This window comes from Cheilinus undulatus, linkage group 9 (assembly GCF_018320785.1).
Source record: "Cheilinus undulatus linkage group 9, ASM1832078v1, whole genome shotgun sequence".
Taxonomy (NCBI): domain Eukaryota; kingdom Metazoa; phylum Chordata; class Actinopteri; order Labriformes; family Labridae; genus Cheilinus; species Cheilinus undulatus.
The window spans coordinates 38,112,746-38,140,002 of NC_054873.1; the positions used below are offsets into that span (position 1 = coordinate 38,112,746).

At 39.7% G+C, this 27,257-nt stretch overlaps 1 protein-coding gene across 2 annotated transcripts in view; it reads right to left on the reverse strand.

Moving 5' to 3' along the window:
- Positions 1–27,257, reverse strand: part of znrf1 (zinc and ring finger 1) — a 96,693-nt gene that overhangs the window by 67,726 nt on the left and 1,710 nt on the right. The gene's annotated exons all lie outside the window — the stretch shown is intronic.

A 27,257-nucleotide genomic window follows, 5' to 3' on the forward strand; every position in this document is an offset into this window, starting at 1 on the left:
AAGCAAGACACTTTCTCCCACTTTCAATAACCATAACCCGCCTTAATGTCACCACTGTATAGTCATTTGTTGCAATACATACTGCATATAAACATAGCACAAAAAGTAAAAAAAAATGTGTTTAGATTATTTCTTTGTTGTAACCATGCTTCTGTGCAATAAATCTTAAACCATTGGAAAGCCCTTTGTTTCCCTTTCAAACGGTGCCACATTTGTGAGGAACATGCATTTGTGGGATGAGCAGCCATACCATCCTCTCCACTTCAAATTTCTGATGGTATTCTCTGAGAAATCCCGCTCTGTGGGGGTGAGCGTTGCCATCTTGGAGGATAGAGTTTAGGCTGCAGAATCTCCTCTTGATATCTCTCTGCATTGAGATTGCCCCCAATGACAAGCCTTGTTTTTCCAATGAGGGAGAGGTCGCTCCACACCATCACACTCCCTTAACCAAAAGGTGTTACTCCATCAGTGCAATAATAAGCACAGTGTTCTTTGCATCCTCTCCACCGTTTGATGATCAGGATTTAGTAGGCAGCAGAATTTAGTGGTGGCGGTGGGGGGGGGTTTGAATGACCTTGCCCAGGGGCACTTTGATGTATTAATCTGGATACAATTATAGTTTTCACAATTTCTTTATCTCTCTTCTTGAAACAAATTCGTAGCACTGTAGCTCTGAATGGTTTTCTCAAAACAACTCATCAATTTTAAATGTTGTACTTCATGAAACCTTAAAGGCTGTAATCCACCAAAATCACTTAACCTAAGTGTCAAAATAAAGTTACTGTGTAAGTAAATGAAGCATTGCCACCAATATGACATGCTCCTTTTTGCCACTTTGGAAACAAGTATGACAACAGAAGTGTTCTTGATCTCATTTCTGAACAGTCTTCCTCTCATTGTTACTCCTGAACTCCTGAACTGTCCTCCCTGTCTCTTTAATAGATAAGTGCATAATGTGGGACACATTCTTAACTTTTCTGCTCTCATCAATGTTTCTAACTAAAAACATGAAATGTCTCTGATCAGATGATGAGAAACGGGTCACTCAGAAAATAAGTCATTACAATATTGTAGCCCATCTCTGCAATTCCTGTCACATCCACTTTTTGAGCTTAATTTTCTTGATTGTTTGCTTTTGTTTTGCTGCCCACATCTTAGCAGTATTATATCAGTCAGTTTGCTCTGATAGGCATCATTTCAGATGCAGTAGGCTGTTGTTTGTATTCAAAAAACTCCCAATCATTTCATGCCACCATCCCCTCATCAGACAGCAACAATGAAATTAGATAGCAGAAGTAAACATCAGCACGCTCTCTGTAAGATGCCACGGTAAATTTTAGAATTGCACAGATGATTCTGCATATGGTGATAGATACTGTATCTTGCATGTTTTGCAGTGTAAAACTATTAAAGAAAAAATGTAATCCTGGACTTTAACCCTTTAAAGCCAATTGTATCATATTTGATACATGATTTTGTGAGACGTGTCTTATCAATATGACCAATAATTTCCTTAAAACTCTATTGTATACAATCAGATAAATTATAAAAATGACCTCCAGTGGATTATCAGCTGCCAGAAATGTAACAAATGTGATCCCTAAAAAACATATGTGAAATTTTATGGAGAGGTTTTATTTTATTTCTGTAGAAGGTTCAATAAACATCTCAGACCCAAAAATTGAGAATTTCTTGCTGACATTTGAGGTATCAGGCTTTACAAGGTTAACTTCAAATAACTGATCTGAATGAAAAGTATTGTTCCTACTCACCCATCTTGATGTGTTACACATACAAATGGTAACCAGAAATGCTCTTTCTCGAGCACCTGTGCAACAAAAATTTCACATTTGTGACATTTTAAAGATGTATCAAGTTTTGTGCTCAGTCCAAAGGAAATATATTCTACTGAGCCTCCCTCCTGCCCCAAAGATGCTCAAAGATGCATAGCTACACACAACCATCCCAAACATTACTTAAACGGACGATTAATATCACCATCCAGAAAACCATAAAAATGCCATCCACACCAAAGGCAGCAGCCAGGAAGGGACATTTATCCAGGTTGATCTAAAAGACTGTCTCAGACTACCTCAGTCTGGTTTAGATATACTACCAACGACTCAAAACAGCTTCACTAGGAAGCCTTAACTTAAAATTGATAAGAATCCATGAATAGCTCGACTTCAGCTTCTATTGCTGTGCATTAGCAGTGAAACCAGTAGGTGAACCAAACTCATGCCAAAGTTGTTTGGGAGACCAAAAACACATTTTGCCAAGAAAGGCTTTAAAGTGCCGTTCTTTATCTTTTAACCCTCTGAGATCAACGTTGTCTCAAGACAAGAGACACAGGTTGTTTAAAGTTAAATAATGTTTGAACCATAAATTCTAGCCACTTTATTCCTCTGGAAGCCCTCCATTGTGCCATTCTGATGTTGCTATCCATGGCTTCGTAGCTTGAACAGAGGCTTTTCTAGCAAGCTTTGAACTTGGGCAACTTTCCAGGGCATTTGAAGATTAAGTCCAAACCAGTAACTCTGATATTGTATCATTTTTAATCCATTTTTTTTCCATTTTTGCAGCTATCTTAGCATTAGTCACCATACTGTTTCCCCACAACAGATGTCACATGGGCTGTGACAACCAATGGCAGGCTGTTCCGTCATCAGGTCATGTTTTGCCCAACAGCATGTCTTTTCACTTAAAAGCTGGAGGAGATGGCCTGAAAAGTTCATAATGGAGAGAAGAAGAGACAGAGAGCCTGTGATGTGCCCCTCTGTGTCTCTGCAGAAAGGAACAGCTTTGAATAATGGCTCATAATTATCTACAAAAATTAAAAGCACAAGGACTTTTTTGTAAATATTTGAATATTTTGAAGACTTTTTGTCACAGAATGACATTTTTTATTTCACCTTTTGGTCTCCAAGAGATGGTAGAACAAGTCTATAAAAAGTGTCATAGTCATTATTAATTAGTGTGTAAAACATCTTGAATTTTTATTTCCATTTTATTTCTTCCTCATGTCTTTACAGTCCCACAACTTTTTAAAATTCAAGTCATTACAGCAGAATGTTGTCCTGTAAAAACAAAGGATGTTAAGAGCTTGACTGTGCATCTCAGGGTTGATGTTGTACAATATTTTTAAGACAGTAAGTCCAGGCAAGACAAAATGGGTAAAAAAAATAGCTTAGGGCTCAAAGGATTGATAAAGAATTGCTGTCTCATTCTGATAAAACTGCAGCTGTAACTGCATCCAAGCTAAATTCTTCAGCCATTGCTTTCCAGCTTGGATTATAACTAAACCACTCTTGTAGCTAGCTACCACCTCAAATGATGCCGGTTGGTTTGTGTATTCTTCAGAGTGAAGGTTTGCCAGATGGATCTGCCTCATGGTAGACCTGGAATCTGGCCAATCCAAATGGCTTCTCAAGGTTACAATAAATTCTGTCGACAACTAACTGTTGGCTAATAAAACAATGTTGGCCTAAAGGTCACAAGCCATAGCAGCTTTCTTTGTTGTCAAATTATTACCAATTATTTTTTACAATAGCATTTTATGTTTACCTGAAGTAGATTCAAAAGTTCTCTTTTTAAATGATGTTCATACTCTATGAAAGTAATGTTTGACCAGTAAACAGCCAGTCTTAATGAACATCAGCCCTTAAAGTGGCCACAGACTTCAACAAGTGTCACTGTAACAGTCAAGAATAATGAAGAATTGTTTTGGCATTCATACTATAAAAAGCAGAGTATAGAAGCATCTGTATGTTTTCAGATGAGTACATGAAGACAAGTTTGAAATCAGCTGAAGTGCTTCTTTAAGCGCAGAAATAAACCAGCACCGATCATCCCACACATACTACAGCAGCAAACAAACAAACACAACAACCACTGATGCATGATGTACACGGGACACACGGGGACACAAAGGGACACACAAACACAATTAGAGCGGCTCCTTCCATACAGCTGGGTGTTGTGTCTGGATTTCACAGCTGAGGGTTTCAGGAACATGGGGATTGAGGGAAACATCTGTGCTGCTGAACTGGTTGCAGGATTCAAGAATATAGGTCAGCACTGCAATTTATTTCTGTTTCTTCACACACACACACATCCCGTCTCTCCTAATCTTCCCTCTTTTCTTTTCTCCCCACTAACTCAGTGCAGTGCATACACACAAGAGGCATTTAAGGACACAATATACATACTCTGCATTGAAGTGAGGACAGAATGAGATGATGGAGGGTGAAGATGAGACTGAGAGAGGAGCTTCAGGGATGGGTTTTTGTTACTGTGACAACCACATGGTTGCCATTCACTGCTGTTTTTCTAGACTGACATGGGCCCAGTCTGAATGATCTCACACCCCTCACCTTCACCTTCAGCCTCACTATAACCTGCAAGCAGTCACACATACACAGAATGCCATTTACACACATCTGCAGAAATAGAGCAAGTCATTGGTTCAGGGAAAAGACATACAGATGACATAAGAAGTGACTCTTGGAGACGACCTGAGAGACAATGATTATTATTGATTTTCACAATTTACTTTCAAAGCGTGTCAGTTTAAAGGTGTAAAGGTAATCAGAGGTTGCATGCGTCATGTGGCTGCATGTCAACAACATATGTCCTCTAATTGCAAGGAGAGAGCCAGTTACAAGCAGCAGGGGCCAAGGCAGTCACCAAGGCGGTCAATGGGAGCAGACACTGTTGCCATGGACAGCATCTGAGTGTCGTCATGGTCGAGCAAAGTGGTTTGCTAAAGATAAACCTGTGATTTGAGCTGAGAGCAGAGCAGGCAGAGGAGGCAGCATTCACAGAGGATGTAAAATAACAGCTGCATTACATATGATTGTCCCTCTGTTTATTATAGCCACAGTTGCAGAAGAATACTCAAATGATCAAGTTATGTCATTCATAAAACAAACAGAGAGTAAATACATGAGTGAATAAACTGACCCATGACTCTCTAAACTGGAAATATGACAGAACCTCACACATTCAAAGGCAACTTTACAGAGAATACACACTGTAGATGAAAGAAAGGTAGAATTGGACATGTTTTTAGAAAGCTCAATAACAAATTATTTTCATTGCAGAGCTGATAGACTGGCCAGATCCCATGTCTGTAATGAGATGGATCCACCTAGAAAGTTCAAGCTGAAACACTTGTTCCAGTCAGAGAATGACCAGACTAATTAGCCTAATTTAAGGAGAAAGAGGCAGTAACTACAGGTGTGTTTTAACTGCTGTGGGATGGCTGCAGCTATAGCACTAGTTTTATCAGAACTGGTTTAATTTACTAACTGGCTCCACTGATAGTGATCCATGACACCAGATGCCTGTCAAGCCTCATGTTTATAGTTTACCCCCCAGGGCAGAACACTCCTATTATGGCATAAGTCTAGGTCCTCTGATTGACAGAGTTTTTTGAAAGGGTCCGCTCTTCCCAAACACCATTCATGGTCAAATGCCCAGATGGATGTGAAATGTATCCTATGCCATGGATATGAGAAGCAGTTAATCTGGGGTGTCAGGTTACACAACTGTTGTGTATAGGTGAAAATCCACAGATAGTATGACCACCTGTTCTCAGTGCTCCACCCACAAAAAAAAGGATACAAGATTAAAATTATTCATGTTGTTTTTGTCACTTGAAACAAGAGCCAACAAATTTGAAACAATCCAACAAAATGAAAATAAAAAGCCCAGAAAAACCCTTATCATATTGAAAGCACAACTTTTGGGATTTTTCTTCCATTACTGATGTCAGTTTTAAATAGATAGATAGATAGATAGATAGATAGATAGATAGATAGATAGATAGATAGATAGATAGATAGATAGATATTACGTTTGGGAGTCTCCTCTCTGGCAGAAACACAATCGTCCAAGCAGTGGTTAGAAATCTGAAGCCTCACTTCATCCATCCTGGTGGCGAGGGAGCGGGTGTTCGGGAGAAAGTAGCTTGATATGATAAGTCTGTGTGGGGCCGCTCTTAGCCTAGCCTGCAGCCCGTTTTGTTGTTGCAGTTTGTTGTTTGTTGCTGCTTGTTGTTGCAGTTTTTTTCTCATTTTAAATGAAAATGTAATAATTATTCTTTTTATGGCATTTGTTAATTCCCGACAGCTATAACCGCCTGCTCCTGCAAGATCTGTATTTCGCTCTCTTTGCAGCCCTCTAATTTGGAGGTCAAGTAAAAAATTAAATAAATAAGGGGTGAAACTTCAAAAGAGTAACTTATTTGGGGGGGGAAACCCCACACATCTTTCTTACCTGCAATTTCCACATAAGACGACTGCGCCACGCACGGAAGCATCGCAGGTTTGCTCCAACTGAAGGTGAACGACTGGAAGCGTGGCTAGTACACCACAGTGTGTGGACGATTTTACCTTTTGGGGTTAATTTATCATCCATTCCGGTATGAGTCCATGATATTATTGCTTCCGCCACTTGGTGAGTACATTAGGAACTTAAAAGGTTAATGTTTGCTCAAAGGATCTGTTGTTTTATTCTTTTGCTAAATGTTCTAAAAAACTAACTTTTCCTCATTAATGGAGCTGCTGTGGCTCTGTGACCAACTGACCTCTCGGTGACCCCTTTGTGCAGGATGAGACGTAATGTTGATATAGTGATGATTTACGATCGGGAATCCATGCATTGTTTTATTTTGAAAGAACTGCTTCTGACTTCCTGTTTGGAGCTTTTTGATCGACAGGAATTGACGTGGTTGGGCAGCGGCAGGCGCTGACAATAGACCAGCAGTAGCCTGGTACACCAGATGGATTTGTTTCACACATCCAACTGGAAAAGCTTCAGTATACAGCGGTTGGGAAAGTGCAGAACCTTTGGAAAAAAACTCAGAGGGTGACTGGATGAACGTTCTGTCTGTCACATCTTTATGGACTAATCAGAGCAACAAAACACGTGACGCTGTGGCCGCTACCGAGGTGCGCGTGCGCAGCTACCGAGCAATAAACACCATATAGAACTGCATAACATGAACCATGGCGACTGTAGACATGTCAGTACAAGACTTCAGCTGTTTTTGAAAAGAAAACAACTCTGCTGTTCTTTGTTCTTCTTTCAACAAAGAAATGTTGTCAAGTTCTGATCAAACTGGCACTTAAGCAGCATTCACGCTAATGTCTTCCGGCATAACGCCTCTTGTTGCTGCTGGCTTACATCACGACTCCGCTGCACCCGAAAGTACTGCCCCTCGTCGCTGATTGGTCCTGTCACTTTCTAACCGGGCTGAAACAGTTCAGATGGGAGCTTTGCAAGATGGATTTGCCAATGAGAAACACGGAAACGTACGTATCACTCTGCTTTGCAAGGTTAGACCTGCAGCGTATCTTGAACGAAGCAGAGTGAAGTGGTGCTCCAGGGACACGCTGCAGCTGGCTGTGGAAATGCTCTGATAGGCTCCGCAGTACGATTCACCAGCGGGTTGCAGTACGGTCTATGTGGAAGTTGGAGGTTAGATAGGCTCCAGGTCTGATCATATTTAATATCATAATTTAAACTTAGTTTGGCACGAACATTCTTCAGAATAAATTGCCTGTCTCTAACACACCTTTTATGACAGGGAAATCTGGCAAGATCATTTTCTCAACTATCAAAAAAATCAGGACCTTTCTTAGGATGAGCAAATCAGCCCAAACCCAGAACGGTTTTAGAGTATACCCTGCTAGAGAACAACCAATGAAAGCAAGTCAAACATTTTACTTTTAAATTAGATTTAGCAGCCCAGGGTCATATAGGTAAATATAAATATGGCTGGTAATCTTCTACTGAGAACCAGTTGTTGCTACACACACATAACTCAAATATCCATTGTATTAACAGTACATGTTGGAGTGTTCCTGATCATCGGGGTGCTGGTGAAGTCTATGCAAACATGTGCTTGTGTCCATGTGCGCATTTGATGAAATCGCTATTTTCATTTAAATTAAAAGGCATCTGTGTATAGAAGTGGAAGATTTGCTTAAACGTGTGTAATCTGAGAACAATAGCACGCACACATCAGCTCAGAAGAGCTGGACAGAGGAAAGTAATGGGGCTGCTGAGTAATTGCTTTGCACCTCAGATGAGTGAGTGAACTCAGGCAGCAGATTACACCTGGAATTTTCAAAAGAGTCTCATCACCCTTTAAACCCTGTTTAAGCCAACAGTGAGTGTATGTTTAAGAGGCTTAAAAACTTTATTTGAGTGGTGGTGTGTTTGTGTGGTTGTGTCTATCATGTTTATACTGTATATGATCAAATTTTGGCTGATTTGTTTGTAGTTGAGAATGTTGATGAACAAGTAGATGCAAAAACAAAGCTGCTCTGCATTTGTCTTAACCAAACTCAGCTGATGTACTGTATGCTTCATTGTGGCTTGGATCTTCAAACCTTTTAAAGATATGTCGATGACCGCCATAAGTTGCTTCTGACTGACCTCTAGTATTGTAGACAGTCCTCTTAAATCATCACCTTAGTAAAGAGACACAGCCACTTGGTTACCTGATACCTCCATGGAAGGGCCTTTCTAAACTCAAGCAGGCATCCACCCAACTGGTTGCCAAAAATATCTGAAAGTAAGGAAGCCTGCTTCACATCTGACTTTGACCGCAGTGAAAAAAAACAAAAACAAATATCAAGTTAGGCTTTAGTTTGTAAATACTTGTGATCGAGGAATTATCCAGCAGAACACTGGAGACCTGGATTGCAACTCTTTTGATCAATTCATGAAAATATTTTTACCTCTAACTAAAATATTAAGGTAGTGAAAGCCAAAATAGTCTGAATTTGAAATATTATTCAAGTACTACAGTCAAAAAAGATGACTAACAGTGGCTACATGCACTTCTTACTCCCTGTTTTAATGGAAAGCAGAACATTTGTTTTTGATAGAGAGATATGAGAATGAATTTTGAAGTCTGGCACACACTGAAAGATTTCAAAAATCCTGATTTGAAAATGTGAGAGACACCACACATAATGATGAATAATGACAGATTTAACCATTTTGTTTTTACAGTGTAATGGCATGGCAAGCACGGCACAATACACACTAAAAGATTCATTAACCAACAACCAGAATTTCAAATCTTACTACTCAAAATCTGGCACAGTCAGACGCAACAGTAAACAAGCCAAATGTGGCTAGCTGTTAGCTGTCTGCTCCATCCATTATGACAGCAATCCTCTGCTTGTCAGTTGGATTGTGTGTTGGTATAAATACTCTTGTTATTGCCCTCCATTTCAGATTTCCATCTAACTTTATGCTTTACATAAATTATTGTGTCATGGCTGTGTTTTTTGTGTTTCCTCATTTGATTTTTCCCCCACACAAAGGGGTTTTTAATTGTAAATACTGAGACTGTATTCATTGTGTAATCTTTACAACCATGAGATTATCTGGGCTTTGCTGACTCTGGTCAAAAAAGTGGAATCTGGTCCCAAATTGGCACAATTCTCTTGTATTGTGCCCCACTTTCAGGAATACCTTGTTATCCTGCCTGTTTAGGTGATAACATGCCATAACAACTTTTACTGAAGATATTGGATTTTTTCCAAAATCTGATATGCCAATATTTACAGATTAATTTTAGCCAATACATATCAATGTAGATATTGAAATATGTGTTTCAGACTTAAATCTTCACACCTTTGGACACATTTTGAAGTTTAAGTATGCACAAAGAGACAAATTTAAGTCCTTATTACACACTTTAAAGTTTAAAGAATGATTTTGAACAGAGAAGAAGACTTCAACTGATGTAGGTCTGTTGGTCCAGTCTAAGACTCCTTGTGGCCAATATTTACAGTTGATACATGCTGTTATTCCCAGCCTGATATCAGTTGTAAATATCAGCAGATATTTTGATATCTGACAATACCAACAATTTATCTAGCATTTGCTGACACCGATATCAGGCTAATAAAATTGTGCGTCCCTAACTTTTACATCACCATCTACCCCCAAACTGTTAAAACATCAGTTAGGGCTGCTGCCTCAATAATCTCTTCTACAAATTATAAAAAAAGAGATGTTAAGTTTTTTTGGGTTAAAATCTTAAATCTAGATAAACCTGTGTCCTTGACACTGCACCCATCTGTGTCCAAGCAGTTTGTTTAGTTTAGATAAAATCAGAATATTGAATCATACAGCAATCAAAGCACTTGCTCTGTACACTATAATAATGTTAGCAACTGAACGGCTATCCATGTCCAAGTGTAAACAATAGATAAATCAAATATACTTGATTTTTTAAGTGCAGTTGTATCCTGATGGTGTTTGGTAGCTTGCATTCTGACAAAACCCTCTTAACACCACAGGTGTTCCTATTCATACTTATTTACTCCACATTAACAGACTGAAAGCTGCTTGTGTGGCTGTCGGTTTTACCAAATCCCATTCATCCGCATCCATGCACATTCACAAGCCACTGATGCAGCAGCAAGAGCAATTTGGGCTTAAGTGTATTGCCCAAGGACACATCAAAATGTGACTGCAGCCAGGAGCAGGGGATCGAACTCTTGACCTTCTAGTTGACAGACCACTGACTGAGCCAGAGTCCCCCTTAAATGACTGGCTGTCAAATACTAAGAAAGGGAGTTATGTCGGAAGAAAGTTAGAAAGTTAAGAATAAACTCTGCTGCTATGGTTTGTATCTGATTTTCTTTTTACTGGCCTGATGTGTGGTGTTCATCCTCTCCAACCATAGAGAGGCTTTACTGCTCCAGTGATGAACTGATTTAAACTTGTCTGCTTAAAAGTACTGTTCAAATGAACAATTGATCTGTGAACTGACCCATCACTTCTGTTCAACCACAAATGGACCTGGGTGATGGCTACAGTTGTAGCTGCTGGGAGAATTGTGGCATCTGCATAGATGGTTGTTGAACAGAGTATCTCCTTTTCGGTTTGGTTCTGTTTAAAAGGTCCATGTAAGTAAGTGTTAAAAACACTTTTCCACTTACTAGGTACTACTGGAGAATCGGGTGCCAAGGTTGGCAGGGATTCAACTTTTTTGAACAGAAAAAGAGTGCAAATGCTGTATTGACTAAGCACTGATGCTGTATTGACAGGATATGTCAATAAAGAGGCAGCCGGGCGGAGGAGAGAGTTTGACTGATGGATATAAAGATCAGAGGCTCGCTAAAGCATGGGGTTATATGGTAAAGTCAGTTTTGTGTGTTTAGTTTGGACTTAGCTCCACACTGTTTGTGTTTTTCGAAGTCTTCCTGTTACCCAGTTTTTCTAGCTGTGGATTTTTTCTACTAGTTTTTCTTTGTCTGTGAAGAAGAACAAGAAATACAGAAACAAACAACAAACCTGCAGTCCCCTGACAAATAACACCAATTGATTTTACATCAACCCTTACCCAAACCCAACACCTAACTCTTTTAACAGTTTAACCTTTTACCACTCATCTATCTGCTATGCATTTTTAACATTTGCTTTCAAGTCAATTTCCTGACTTTTTTTGTTTTTGTTTTTACCCATTAAGGCCAACAATCTAAACAGATAATTGTTATGTAAAGCATCCTACTTTTGATGAATGACTTTCAGCTATCTCTGCTATTGTTATCTGTAAGCTAATAATGTAAATATCTCTCCTGGTTTAATATTCAAATAGTAGACAACTTTTAAAAAACACTGCCATACATGGATAAGCAAACGGACTTAAAATTGCTGTGACCATATGACAAGTGAGAAACTGGTAGTGTGAATTTGTAATGAAACAGACACTTTATGGACAAAAGTATTTGGCTGCACCTCTTATTATTGAGTTCAGGTGCTCAAATCACTTTCCACAGGTGTATAAAATCACACATCTAGCCATGCAGTCTCTATTTTCAAACATTTGTGATACAAAATTCTGAAGACCTCAATGTCTTCAAGTGTGGTACTGTGATTGATGCCACCTTAGCAATAAGACGGCACATGAAAGTTCATCCCTGCTGGATATTCCACAGTTAATTGCAAGTGATATTATTATACAGCTGTATACAGGAAGGACTTCAAAATTATTGCCATTTCAACCCCTGTTTTCCCCTCTTTTGAACACCTTGTCCTAAAACTCCCCAGTCCCACACCCCTGGTTATCGCTATCATTTATCCCCCCCTCAAGCCAAACCCCAGCTTTTTCACAGAATTTCCAGACCTCCTGACACAATTATGTTCCACTTCATCCTCTGTTCTCCTCCTTGGGGATTTTAATTTCCATATTGACAACCCACAATCCAAACCCCCCAAGGACTTTCTTGACTTACTACACTGCCTCAATTTCACACAGCACGCCAACTTTCCCACCCACAGTCACGGACACATACTGGACTTAGTTTGCACCACTGGCCTCACTATCCATAATCTCTCAAGTCTCAACCTCCACATCTCTAACCACCTAGTAGTAATAATGGGCATTGACCTTTCCATCCCCACCCCAAGACAAAAATGTACCATTTCCTTCAGAAACATTAACACAATCTCCCTCACTGCCCCGTCTGCTTCCATATCTAGTCATATCTCTGTGTCCCCTCCCCCCCGTCTGACGACCCCTCTGAACTAGTTTCCTATTACAACAACACATTCACCTCCTGTCTTAATCAATTGGCACCTCTCAAAACCAAAACTGTTTCTTTCATTCACTCCCCCCCCGGTATACCCCCACCCTCCATTCAATGAAATGTCGAAAACGCCAACTGGAAAGACTTTGTAGAAAAACTAGTTTAACTGTCCGCCTCCACGCCTACACCAACTATATTCAAGAATACAAGCAAGTCCTCATCTCAGCCCGGTCCACCTACTACTCCCAAATCACCCACTCCGGCCCCACCAACCCCAAAGCTCTTTTCTCCATTATCAATAAACTCCTCAAACCCTACAACAGTGCCTCATCAACCTTCACCACTGACAAATGCAACACATTCCTCTCATATTTCCAGACCAAAATTGACAATATTTACAGCAGCTTCACCACCCCCCCTTCCCCCTCCCCTCCAACTCTCCACTCTGCCTCCCTACCTTCAACCCCCTGCATCATCATCCAACCGCTCTCTCAGTTCCTTCCTGTATCCTCCTCTGACCTGGCCACCATTACTACTGGCATGAAGAGTTCCACCTGCACCCTTGACCCCATCCCATCAAACCTCCTCAAAAACTGTCTTCCAGACATCTCTTCCCTCATTACCTCCATCATCAACTCCTCTCTTCACTCTGGTTCTGTTCCCCAAACCCTAAAACTTGCAGCTGTTACCCCCATCCCCAAAAAACCTGGACTCAACCCTGATCACATGTCTAACTTCCGGCCCATCTCCAACCTCCCTTTTCTGTCAAAAATTCTGGAACGCAACACAACTCAAGTCCCACCTCTCCCATAACAATCTTTATGAACCTTTCCAATCCGGCTTCCGACCCCAAAACAGCACCGAAACAGCATTACTGAAAGTCACCAACGACCTCCTCCTCTCATCAGACTCCGGCCACATCAACCTCCTCATCCTCCTGGACCTCTCACCTGCATTTGACACCATCAACCACTCCATCCTGTTTCACCGTCTGGAACATTCACTTAACATCACCGGCACTGCACTTTCCTGGATTAAATCTTACCTCATGGACAGACAACAATTCATTCACATTAACAACTGCTCCTCTTACACCACTCCCCTGACACAAGGCGTCCCCAAAGGTTCGGTGCTTGGACCCCTCCTTTTCATAATCTACCTGCTCCCCCTTAGTCATATCATTTGCCACCATGGACTCAATTTTCACTGTTATGCCGATGACATCCAATTATATATCTCCACCACCTCCATCACCCCAGACACACACTCCACATTAACCAACTGCCTCTCTGACATAAAAACCTGGATGAACAACAATTTCCTTTCTCTGGACTACAATAAATCCGAACTCATGATCATTGGCCCCAAATCCCTCACCAAATCCATCCATAACTTCAGCCTTCAAATTGACACCTTCACACTGTCCCCCCTCCCCTCACACTCGCAATCTTGGTATCATTTTTGACAGTCACCTCTCCTTTGATCAACACATCACCCAGCTCACAAAAACGGCCTTCTTTCACTTGAAAAACATAGCCCGCATCCACTACTCCTCTTCCCTGCAGCTGAAACTCTCGTCCATGCCTTCATCACATCCAGACTAGATTACTGCAATAGCATCCTCTATGGCACATCCTCTACAGTCCTCAATAAACTCCAATACATCCAGAACTCTGCAGCATGCCTCATGACCCACACCCGCTCTCATGACCACATCACCCCCATCCATCAAAATCTCCACTGGCTCCCTGTCCCCTACTGCATCAAATTTAAAAACCTCCTCCTCACCCACAAAGCCCTAAACCCAAAGGTCCCTCCTTACCTTACTGACCTCCTGCACCATCACATCCCTTCCCGTAATCTCCACTCGCCAAACCTCAATCTCCTCTCCCGACTAACAAGAACCAAGCACCAAACCTGGGGGGACAGAGCCTTCTCCATAGCCGCCCCCTCCCTCTGGAACTCACTCCCTAAACATATCCAAGACTGTAGACTCATCCACATTAAAATCACTGCTCAAAACTCACCTTTTTAAAATGGCTTTTAATGTTTGATTCTGTTGTTGTCACTTTGACTGCATGCTTGTTTGTTTGATCATGATATCGTCCTGTTTTGGCTTTTTGTGCAATGCATTTTATTATTTTTTGTACAGTGTCTTTGAGTTCTTGAAAAGCACTCTATAAATAAAATGTATTATTATTATTATTATTATTATTATTATTATTATTAGAAAGTGGAAGCGTTTAAGAACAACAGCAACTCAGCCACAAGAGTAAGAACATGTAAAATCACTGAGTGGGGTCATTGACTGCTAAAGCAAATGGTGTGTAAAAGTCGTCAACCATCTGCTGATTCCATGGCTGAAGAGCTCTGAACTTCCATTGGCATTAATGTAAATGCAAATACTGTGCAACAGGAGCTTCATGGAATGGGTTTCCATGGCTGAGCAGCTGCAAGCCTCGCATCACCAAGTCCAATGCCAAGCATCAGATGGAGTGGTCTAAAGCACAACAACACTGAACTGTGGAGTAGTGGAAGCTTGCTCTGTGGAGTGACAAATCACCATTCTCTGTTTGGCAGGCAGATGGGTGAGCCTGGGTTTGGCAGGTGCAGGGAGAACGTTACCTGCCTGACTGCACAGTGCCAACTTTGAAATTGATTATGAGGGGTAAAGGTATAGGGATGCTTTTCAGGCTTTGGGCTGGGCCCCTTATCTCCAGTGAAGGCCAATCTTAATGTTTCAGCATACCATTTTGGACAATGCTATGCATCCAACTCAGTGGCAACAGTTCGAGGAAAGCCCTGTTCTATACCAACATGACTGTACCGCCGTGCACAAAGCAAGGACTATAAAGACATGGTTTGATGAGTTGGAAGAAATTTACTGGCCCGCACAGAGCCCTGACTTGAACCCCATCATGCAAGCTGGGGATGAACTGGAATGGAGGTCACAAGCCAGGCTTTCTCATCCAACATCAGTGCCTGACCTAGTAAATGGTCTACAGAATAAATGTGCACAAGTTCCTATAGAAACACTCAAAAATCTTGCAGAAAGCCTTTCAAGGAGAGTGGAGACTGTTATTGTTAGAAAAGGGGTCCAACTCCATATAAAAGTACATGTGCACACACACTTCCTTCCACAAAGTGTTGAGGTGTAAACACAAAAAGTTCTCTTATTGGTTTAATTTGTTGTATAAATGTGGCCCCAGCCTACACTTGAGTTCTTATGTAGCTTTACAGAAATGATCATCCTAAAATTGAAGCACAGTTGATGTTTTTAAAGAGATAAACACCAGGATTACACAATGTTAGGCAGTGTTGGATCTGCTGGCAAGGGGAGTAAAAGACCTCAATGTAGCCAAGCACTGAGGAGCTTATTGCCATTATTGTCACCTTGATAAACTCCACTTTTAGGATGTTCTGATAGAAACTCTCCAAAATCTCTTTACCAGTCAAATAACTGACTCTGACTTAAGCTAAAAAAATATTATTTTGAAGATTTACCTTTATTTCCCTCCCAATAAGTTGAAATTTCTCCCTTAAGTTCATGCACCCTTGGTTGAATAGCACTGTTTTATAAGACTATACAGTTATGTGTAACAGGTGACTGAGATCAGTCATTCTCTGACCTGTCCTTCGGTTACATCACAGTGACCCCACACCACAAAAGAGGAGATTTATTCTTCTCTGTCTGTATTCTTTCATGACTCATTCACTTCAGCCTGGCTGCCTCTCACTGCCGAGTTATTCATCCCGTCACATCCCGACTTTTTTTTTTTTCCTTTTTATTAGAGAACTCCAGCTTTCAAGGGTAGACTTCCAGGTTCAAACCTTAATCATACCAGCCACCTCCTCATACTCCTGGCTGACAGTAGGTCAGACTAAACTGAGACTAATCAAGGAAAATCAGGAAAATGAAAGCTTATGGTATGAAATGTTTGATCATAACCTCGCTTTTATTGTATTATTCATGTATTCAGTATGATGTGAGCTTTTCCTCTACAGGAAGTACATTGAGCCAAGACACATCCATAAAGTCAACATCGTACATGTTTCACCACAAGTGAGGCTCAACAGTTGTAGTTAAATCTACAGTTGGATGTGTTATTCAGAAAAGCAGCTAATCTCCTGCATTAAAATGAGAAACATGGAGCACCTTGAGGAGTTAAATCTAACTTTAGTGTTTTACAGATCTTTAAAATCTTTATAGGCTGAGTGTAAATTATGGACAGTGAGCAAGTTCTACCAGAATCATAAGTGCACCAAAGGCACTGTTTTTAAGGCAGATTTTTAAGACAATTATTAGACATTTTAGTCAGAATGGCATCTCGGCATACTGTACAAACGTGTTCACTTGCAATGAACCACCTTTTACCTGATATATTTGTAAACTGTCCATGTCAATGAGTGCTTTTGTTAATGCTATGAAATATGAATAGGTAAATATTTAATTCTTGTAGAGTAAGAGTCTCTAGAAATCATTTTTGTAAATGTTTGACAATAACAACATTACATAACATAATGAGTTCTATCTCGGTTTATATGTTAACTCTAATGGTTCCTATGATCCATCGTATACAGCTGAGTTTGTCAAGAATTTACCCTATGTTAATCTCTGTTACAGTTTTTGTGACCCAACTTTCAACACTGCTATTTATCAAAAACAAATCTATAACAGAACCTCGTATTAAATATGCCAAGCCAAGCATCTACTTTGGCAGGCTAGTAAAGTTAGGACATGCATTACATCATGACAGCAAAAGGAAAGTTTTTGTTTTTTTTTAACGAGGCAGCTAGGCTATCACATTTGCATTATTTTATAATTTAAATACCATGATATACCACATATGAAATGTAAAAAAATAGATGTAAAATAGATCCAGGACAATATTCTTAGCCCTCACCTATCAGGATTTAGACCCAGACACAGCACACCATCATTCACTGACTTATCAAAGGCTTTTAATACAGTCAAACCACTCAATCTTATTGAACAGGTTGTCTTCACTTGGTCTTGCTATCAGCTTGTAAATAGTTTACCAACTATTTGACTGACAGAACTTAGTGAGTTGTCATTAATTAATAATGTAAAATATGCCTTAATGGTATTTAATACAGTGGTACCTCAGGGCTCTATCTTGGGGCCACTTTGATTAACATGTTATGTTAATGATGTTAATAATACAACAAATACTTGTAAAATACATCTTTATGCTGATGATATAATTTCATATACTTATGCACTTTGTACAGTCAGGCTCTCTCTCAGCTGCAACATGTTTTCAATACATTGCAACAAGCATTGATTAATCTAACACTCACAATGAACACCACAAAAATAAAAACATAGCCCTTTTGATGCTACTTTGTCTATGATAAACTGTGTCATCATTGAACATGTTCAACCTGTCAAGTATTTGGGCATTTAGCTAGATCAGGACTTGTCTAATCACACATTTCAAATTTGATTTGAAAAATAAGGCTCCAGCTAAGGTTTCTTTGCAGAAATCAGTCTTGCTTAACAATGAATAACAGAAAAAAAGATTGTTTCAGGTTGTTGTGGATTATGGAGACACTCTCTAGATGCAACTGCTTCCAAGTTAAAGCCATTGGATGCCAAACAGCACAGTGCTCTTTGCTTTATCACAGCAGTGATAGATATTGCACTGTGACTTGTGTCACTTCGTTATTGTACTTGTTATCAGATCTCAGAAATAGATCACTTTATAGACACCACTCTGCTTTTAGTGTTGATGCACGTAATATGTAGAATAACTTTGGAATAATACCTAGGTTACCTTCTTTGGTATCATACAGCTTTTTTAAGACCTTGTGTCTCAAAAACTTACACAAAGTGATTGCAGCTGTTTCAAATAGTGATTTTTCTTTTAAATCAGGGTTTAGATTACAAGAATACATGTGACTGTGAATGTATTTGTAATTGTTCTATCTGTATTTTCTGATCCTTCTTTTATAGTATTGCTGCAGGGCACCCAAGAAAAAGAGATCTCTGCCTCAGTGGGTTCTCCCTGCTAAAATACAGGATGAATAGAATAAATAAAAATAAAAAAAACACTCATACAGGTTATGATCAGTTTACATAGTCAGCACAGCTATGATGAGTACCCAACATCAGTCCCAGAAACAACAGCGAGTTAGACAACAGTTCCTCCAGTGAGATGTAGATTTACAAAACATGAGCAGCCATATGTTTTGTCAGCAGTAGTATAGTGTAGTGGAGACAGGTCTGAAACAAGGCTGCAGTAAAAGTATGAATGAATTCTACATCTTCCAGCCCATTCATGTCCCTGAATCAAGCAGCAGCCGTCTAATGCGCCTGACGTGGTTTGTTTGACCTCCACCTGCACCCAACCAAAGATGGATAGGAGGGAGAGGCAACTTGACTGCTCTTGCTCTCCGTATGAGTGTGTCACTGTGTGTGTCTGTGTGTGTGACTGTGTTATGAGAGGATACAATTTCCGAGCTGGATCACATAAGGCTACATTACAAATGCAATTGTAAGGCGCCTCTGGTCTGTGTCCTGATTTCCATTAGCTTGGTAAACTCGACATTTTTTACATCTGAATGGACACACACATACACACAAATACAGTCCCACCATCACAAGCTTTTGTCTTGAATTTTAAATTGAAAATCTGTTCTCCCGTGTTGCTCCTCCCCTGCCGACGCTTATTCAGAAATACAGACACACTCTTTCTCTTACACACAAGGGCAAACGAGGAGAGGCACCTGTGGCCTGTCTGATTAACAGCCATTTTATAGAGGAGCACAGAGACAGCAGCTTCTCAGTACAGCAAAGAGAAATGTCTTCTTGGAAATGTCAAAGAACAGCCTATGACATGCATGTAATGGTGGGCATGTGTGCTTTCTTGTGTATTTTGGTGAAGTATGTCAACAACAGCTCCTCCCTTTTAACAGCAACCATATTGTGAGAATATAAAGGTCAAGATTTCAGCCTGCCTTTAACTCTTCAGTCCTTTAGAGAGCTCTCTATTCCTGCACAAAAACCATCCAACAGTGCACCAGTTTCTGATCACAATATCTTTAAGACTATCATGGACAGGATGGCAATTCTTCATTGATCGAAGATCCTCATTTGTCACTATGTTTTGCATGCTTTTGGAGTAGAGCTTGACCAATGACGTGTTGCGTCTGTTTCGATTCAGCAGTTCATGGAGAGCACTTTAGAGTTTGGATGGGAAAAAATCTATTTAAATTCTAGTGTGGACCTCCTCCTGGTAAGCTGTGATGCTCTGCTACATCTGCTGAAGACAGTGCTGAGAATCCATCTCTATGGTCTGTTGGTAGTCACTATGCAAGATGATTGTTCACTCAGCCTTTCTAAGTCAGCCTAGGTATTATTTCTCTGCTTTTTATGCTCTGTAAAATCAGCATTTAATCTGAAGCATGACAATAGTACTAATCATGGGTCAGTTATGGTTTAGTTGAATACATCTGTAAAATAAATGTGCTTTTGTAGTATTCTGACCACTTATTCATTCGCATGTTTCATTGACCCATCAGTATTAGCTAAATCATCAATATACTGCCACTGGGAGCAATTTGGGGCTGTTATTCCCCAAGGACACTTTGGCAGGAGCAAGGGATCTAAGTACCAACCCTCTGAATGATGATTTACCACTCTACATTACACATTACTACATTAGATTACTCTACATTACATTTGATACAGGCTGCATTTTTACTGAAGAAGCAAAACATACAAGTAGCATTTTTGCTGCTCTAATGAAAAGTGATTTTAGTTTAACACAGAATTTGTTGTCATGTCTTTCAGGACTTAACCATGCTTTTTTAGCATCCATGAGCTCCTCCATGGGCAGCCATGATGCTGATATACTGCATAAACTACAGAATTAACCCAGATTTCACTAGATTCACTTTCTGTCTACAGAGCAGACTGCCAGCCTGATTCATAAATAAAGAATATCCCAGGTTTATATGGATTCTGCATAGTCAGATTCAACAGATGCAAAGCAAAGAAGAGCCAGCTTCTTATTTCAGGATGACAGCACAGTTTTGTCCCCTGGATCTTTTGGCTACAGCCACAGTTGGTATCTTGCGTCTTCTCCAGCTACTTTCTATGACTGGGTCTGATCCAGAGACAAATTCACACTAATGGAAATGGTTCAACAAGAGGGTGATACAAAAATCTTACTTAATCTTGTCAAACTTTAGAATGACTTCATGCAGATTTCATAACTGCACACCATTAAAACCTTTTAACATCCTCTGCAAGCTCAATTTCACACATTAGTGACTTTACACAAATAAGCATGATGTTTTTCACTGACTAAATTATCACTCATTATCTTTTCAAAGGTAAAATAAGTTCTGAAATTGCTGAGTAAAATTTCATATTGTGTATTATAAAATACACACCCAATGTATATAAATGCAATTTATGAGTATTTTCAACACTGCAAAGAATTTCAATCCTTAAAATTGCTTATAATAGCTTAAAATAGCTTAAAATGTTCTACAAATAGCTTCAAATGTTCTACAAGTTCTCCCAGAACACATGAGGGCCCTCTAACTTTCCTCTGTTCCCCAACAGCTGTAAAAAACTTAACAAATGTACCTTTCTTGAAGGTTGATAATCCTACTTTTATGTTGCATTGGAACAAGAACACCGTGTGATAGATAGTCAAGGCGACCAAAATATCTGAAGTACATCATGAGTTAGCTGTTTATGCTGTGAGCATGCAAACTTAAGCACAAGCTCAGAGAAAATTTTAACCAAACTTCCATATGAAAATCATCCATTTTTAGGTCCATAAAAGGATCCCTTCAACACAAACAAGCATGAAGGACCAGATAAGAGGAGTACTACTGTTATTTGTTAAAGGTATGAGTGCCAGCCCTGTTTTGCTCTTTATTTTAAATAAAAGATTAGCCTCCTGTTTGTAAAAGGGTATCTCTAAAAATTTAATGTCTGTTAATTAAATTCATTTAAAAACCCAACGTATTGTCCTTTGCTGAACTGCTACAAACTGAACATGTTTCTTGTCTTAGCTTTCATCCTACAGCCTGTTGGGAGTACAGCTGCATGTTTTGAAGTTTAAAAAAGCTACCTCTCAAATACATCTTGCTGTTCAATGGCTTTGAAACAACTACTTCAACCAGATTTGACTGATAATTCCTTAAGAGGGAACCAAGCAAGAAAAAGCAGTAGAATGTGTTTCATGGCTCCTGCCATGCACCCCTCCTGACCTCTGTAGCATTAAAAGTTTGTTGTGTTTTGTAGTGTGTGTACCTGAATTATATTAACAACAGGGTGAACTTTCTGAAGTAACAGAAAGTCTGCCAATGTCTACATACTAGGGCTGTCAGATTTCATGCACTCAACCAGGGTCCATCATTAGTGCATTAATGTTTTCTAATTATAGTAGTCATAAGCTCTTTGTCCCTTTCAGCTTTCAGCTGTGCACTGCAGTGTTTCCCAGCAGCTACAGTGATGACACATCAAAAAGCTCAGCGGACAAGTTCAAACTTATATGCAACTTGTGTTATGAAACATTTACTTTTTAATAGTTTTATTATTTTCCTTTCAATCTGTAACAAGTTCCTTTTTCAATTGAAAAGTTCATGTCATAATCTTTAATCTACCCAAAATGTATTTCTTCAACCACCCTTAGTTTAGGACAGTACAAAAAAAAAATGAAACAGAAACTAGTTTAAATGCAAAATAGTGAAATTTCAAAATGTGAAAGAAAGTGGATAATAAACAATGAAAAATTAAAAACATTCTGAGAATTATCATGATGAAATATTCCACTTATCTGACAGCACCATCATTTACATTAAGAGGTTAATCAGTTAAACTACAAACCAGAGCTCTGTAGGTAGAAAACTTACTTAATAGGAATGTTTTAGGGATTCACGATATTATCTGTATGATATTGGTATCAGCAGATTCTCCCTTTAAAAGGGAATTATTGTATCAGTAGATACAAGATATTCTGCTAAGATTCACAACTGATATTTTGGCTACAAAAATCTGCTTATATAGCTGTAAATATTGGCTCTGCGGACAACAAAGTTAGAGAAGTATTAGGCTGGACAGATCTACATCATTTTTAAGTGAGTTTTAAGGACTGAAATTTTAGGTCTGAACTTCATTTAAATATTTGCATCTATATTGGTATAGGTATTTGCATAAATAATTTCGTAAATATAGGCATATCGGATATTGGCAAATATCCAATACATGCATCCCTAGACTACATTCACCCTAATGTTTAATACCTGAAGATGATACCTGGTCTGATTCAATTCCCTAGTAAAATTAAAAACTTGTATTATTTATTGTGAGGATGACACCAGGAATCATTTGTCAATATTACCTGATTCTGGACAAAAAGTTGTAATATGCATGTTAACTGACTAGTTATCACAATCTGCCAACTACTTGCAATGGCATCACTCATGCTCTGCGTTGTGACAGAACTCTTGACCATGTGTGCAGAGAAGTCTAAACCGGTGGTTCTCAACTGGTGGGCTGGGACCCAAATGTGGGTTGCTGTACTGTTTTTATTGGGTCATGAATGTGCTTGAGAAACTGGCATGAGGTCCGTATGGCAGGTCTATGAAGACAGGTACATTTAATTTTATTCTGTTTTACAATGTTAACCAGTATATTTTGGTCTTTTCTCATGCTCAAACGTATCTAACTCCTTTTCTCAGAGGATTGCTGTCCACACAGAACTGAGTTTTATAGATCAGCCACATGGACTGGCCCATTGTCACTCACAGATATCCGATACCAGGATACGATTGGGGCATGGTTTTAAATGGAACACTTAATTTAGCTGGGCAAAGGAGGCAATGCATTTTTTAGTGCCACCTTTTTACACCTCTCTGTGGTTACTATTTTAACACATCTTATTTCTCAGCTTTCCTACCCTCTAAGCCCAAAAACCAAAGCACCATCCTTTTTCATCGTTACTTTCTCAAGTTGAGGAAGAGATTGTTGTAAGATTTAAAATAATATATCAATGAAGACATTTGGATATGGACAGTTATTTCACTGGACAACATCCAGTTTTAACATTTGATCTGAATAAATCACAACACTATAGAGAGGACTGCGTGGTAGGATGTTTGGAAAATAGTTTCAGTTCACTTAGTTTTGAAATTTTCTGTAGTTTGTGAGAGACTTTATTTCAAACACAGTGCAATGTGCTACATATAAACTACATACTATACCCTGCATGGATATTTGAATGTACTAGATAAGCCAACACAATTCATTCCCAGATGACAATGCACAATGCTGCAGCTTAAGTTGAACCAGGATGAACTCCTCATTACACACTTTATGCAGTTTCTTGCAGGAGCCCTTTCAGTGGCACCCAGCTGTGCCATCCCAGTGGTTTCACTGCAATAAATGAGGACACTGGATTTTTTGACATGTTCTGAAAGCAGCTTTAGGCAGCAGAGTTTCTAGAAAAATCTCTTTCACCAGAACACCCCAGTGAGAGGAGTATTTATTCTGCAGTTAGAAGTGAAAAAGCATGCTGAGAAGTCAGTGGATAACTGGATATGTAAAAAGGTGACAAAAAAAACTCTCTAAAGGAGTGACAAACTTTGATGTAGGCATCAAAAATGTGAGCCACCTTCATCAGATGCTTTAGACTGTATCTTGAGATCTGACAGGCCGCCGCCCTTGACAGCACACATAACCCACTGAGAAAAAGAATGACAGATTGAACCTGTAACTTTACTCACAGAGACAGGAAAAATATTGTCAGTTTTGCCCTCTTCCTCCTCAGATGGTCCTATTCTTCCCCTAACACTTGTCACTCATCTCAGAGGGCTGTCTGTCTTTTTTATGCTATCTTGCCCTTTGATCCTGCAAAGTCCGTCATCTCTCAGTGCCATTTTAGACCATTTTATGGCCACTGACTATTCTAAAATAGAATGCACTTCTCTGTCACCTTCTGTTGTTCTGAATTAAAGCCAGAACAACCCTGCAATGGGCACTACTGCACTGGTGATATGATTTGGAGACAAGCAGAAGGGAACTACACTATATGGAAAAAAGTATTTGGTATACCTGATCATAACACCAGCAGGAACTGTGATGACATTGCATTCAAATACATGTACTTTAATATGGAATATCACCAATGTTGACTGAGACAACATGGTTAGGTGCTTGATTTTATACACCTGTGGCAACAAGTCTGACTGAACAACTGAACTCAGTAATTACCAGGTGTGGCCGGATACATTTGTCTATATAGTGTAGCTGGTCAAACCACGACATCACACCCTTTCCCCTAACCAAAGTACATATTAAAACTCATGGATAAAATCTCAAAATCCCACAGGTGGGTCCAGTCCACAGCAGGGCAGATACTTGTGTTGTCCTGGAGTAGACACTCGCGGTTATGGAACGTTCAGTGATGTGTTTTCTCTTGCCTTTGCCCTCTACTCTGATAAACCAGTTGAGAACACTGTAAAGAGCCTCTTTAGTCATCAGAGCTATGGATCATGATGCTACATCCAGGCTCTCTTACATCAAATTAAGAAAGACAATCACTAGGAGATAAATGATCATAATAAAAACTAACCATTAAAACAGAATCCATATTTGAGGAGCAGTTACAGTTGTATTGTATAATACACACAGATCTATTTCCGTATGTAAAGGGAACAGAACTGAGCCTCTGACATAAAAATGAAATGTGGGATGCTAGTGACCTGACCTTAAAACTCCACATATTCTGATCTGCATGCAAAGGCCATTCAAATTGCTCCCCTTCTAGTTAGTCTTTGCAATTCCACAGCACACATTATTGTTAGTCTCGGTGCCAAAAGCACCAATCCACTCTGCTTGAGACCGCTGCCAAAATGCGTCAACCCCTATAAATCAGATCGACCCAAACAGGAACTAGAAGGTACAATGCATCTGGTCAACTTTAAAATATAACACAATACACAGACTGTGTATAGTACATCTCCTCGCTACATCAAGATTACATCCCATTCTGTTCACAAGCTACAGGTCATCAGTCAGTCAGTGGGCCACAGAGGTAAAACGGCTCTGTGGATGAAGAAAAATTAACTTCTGAGGTGGAAAACAGGATTCTATATGACACACACATCCTTTCAAGAAACCAATAACCTTTCAATTTCCTCTCGTACTCACCCATTGTAAAAGCAAAAGATAAGAGAATAATGTCAGTCACCAGCAAATCAAACCAGATAAAATGTTGTTTACATACTGTAGTCATGTTGGACTCATTATCACTTGAGTTTGCAATTCCCACACAAACTCATAGTTCCCCTGTGATCTTATGATCTCTTGTCTCCAGGACTGAGCTCTACTGCTCATTACTCCAGAAACGCATCCAGTGGGCAGGAGTGTGCACTATTGGTCGGTGCAAACTGCTGAGCGAATGTACACCGCTGACATGAAGTATGTTTTATTAAAGGGTAATGTCTGTGCGTCCCAAAGAAGCTGTTGTTCTTGAAGCAGCGGCCTGTTCAAATCCAGCTTGTCACTCCTTTCCTGCATGTCATTCCTTTCTCTCTCTCTCTCCCCAGTTTCTGACTCTCTTGGTCAATAAGAATGTAAAAGCACAAATTTTAAGAAAATAAAAAAAAAATCAGAGTATTGGCTGGACAGCCTCAGTGCTTTATAGCAAGTTATGTTAACGTATCCAGCTCTTTTCCTTTAAAGGGCTGAATCAGGTTACTTTTTATATTTCTACTGAACCACTTACTGTTTTTATTTGCTCTGCCATTCTAAGTAACACTTTTTTACTTTGTTGGTCCAATTCCATTTTTCAAAATCACCCCTATTAAGTTATTTGTTTGTGGTTGAGTGGATTTTTATAAGGAATAATAATACAAAATAAATAAATTGGTGCTCCTTTTTGGTTCTTTATATCTGACTGCTACCAACCTCAGTATGAAGCTTGCAACAGGCTAACTGCTGACCACACCCATGTGGCCAAATATAACCATTTATTTTGCTGCTTTGATTCAAACAGAGTAAGACATAAATGTTGGAGTTCCCTTTATGTTTTCCTGAAGGACTCTCCATGACGTGTGCCCCTTTCTCAGTTCTCCAACAACCCTCTCTGTAGCCTCCTCCCACTGATATGAAAGAACATCAGAGTCACTAGGCAATGAAGGCTGGGAAAAACAGCCAAGATGTTGACGTCCGACTTGCTATTCCCCTGCTGTGAGCCGGTCAGGGCTTTGGTAATGAGAGCCTGGGGACCTAACTGAGCCTGCTGTGTATGTGTGTGTAACTGTGCATGTTTGTGTGCATGAGGAGGGAGTGTGTGTAATTTACCTTGAGGACTTTATTCTGAGTGTTTGTCTGCATGGGAAGGGCAGCTGTGGCCATGTGGTTGAGGATTTGTGTTAGCGTTGATACCTGCACACGACGGGGAAGTTGTGTGCATGTTGTTGATGGCCTGACAGGCTCAGTCACACACAGAAACATATTGTGGAGCAAGAGGTAAGCCGATGATAAGCATGAACAACCCCCCTCATCCCTTCTCTCCATCCTCTCCCTCCCTTTTTTTTCCTTCTCCCTTCCTTGCCTCTCCTTCCTCCATCTCTTTTCCTCCTCCCTCCCTCCCTTCTCTCTAATCGCTGGGCTAATTGACTCAGCCAGATTTGGCAACAGGCTTA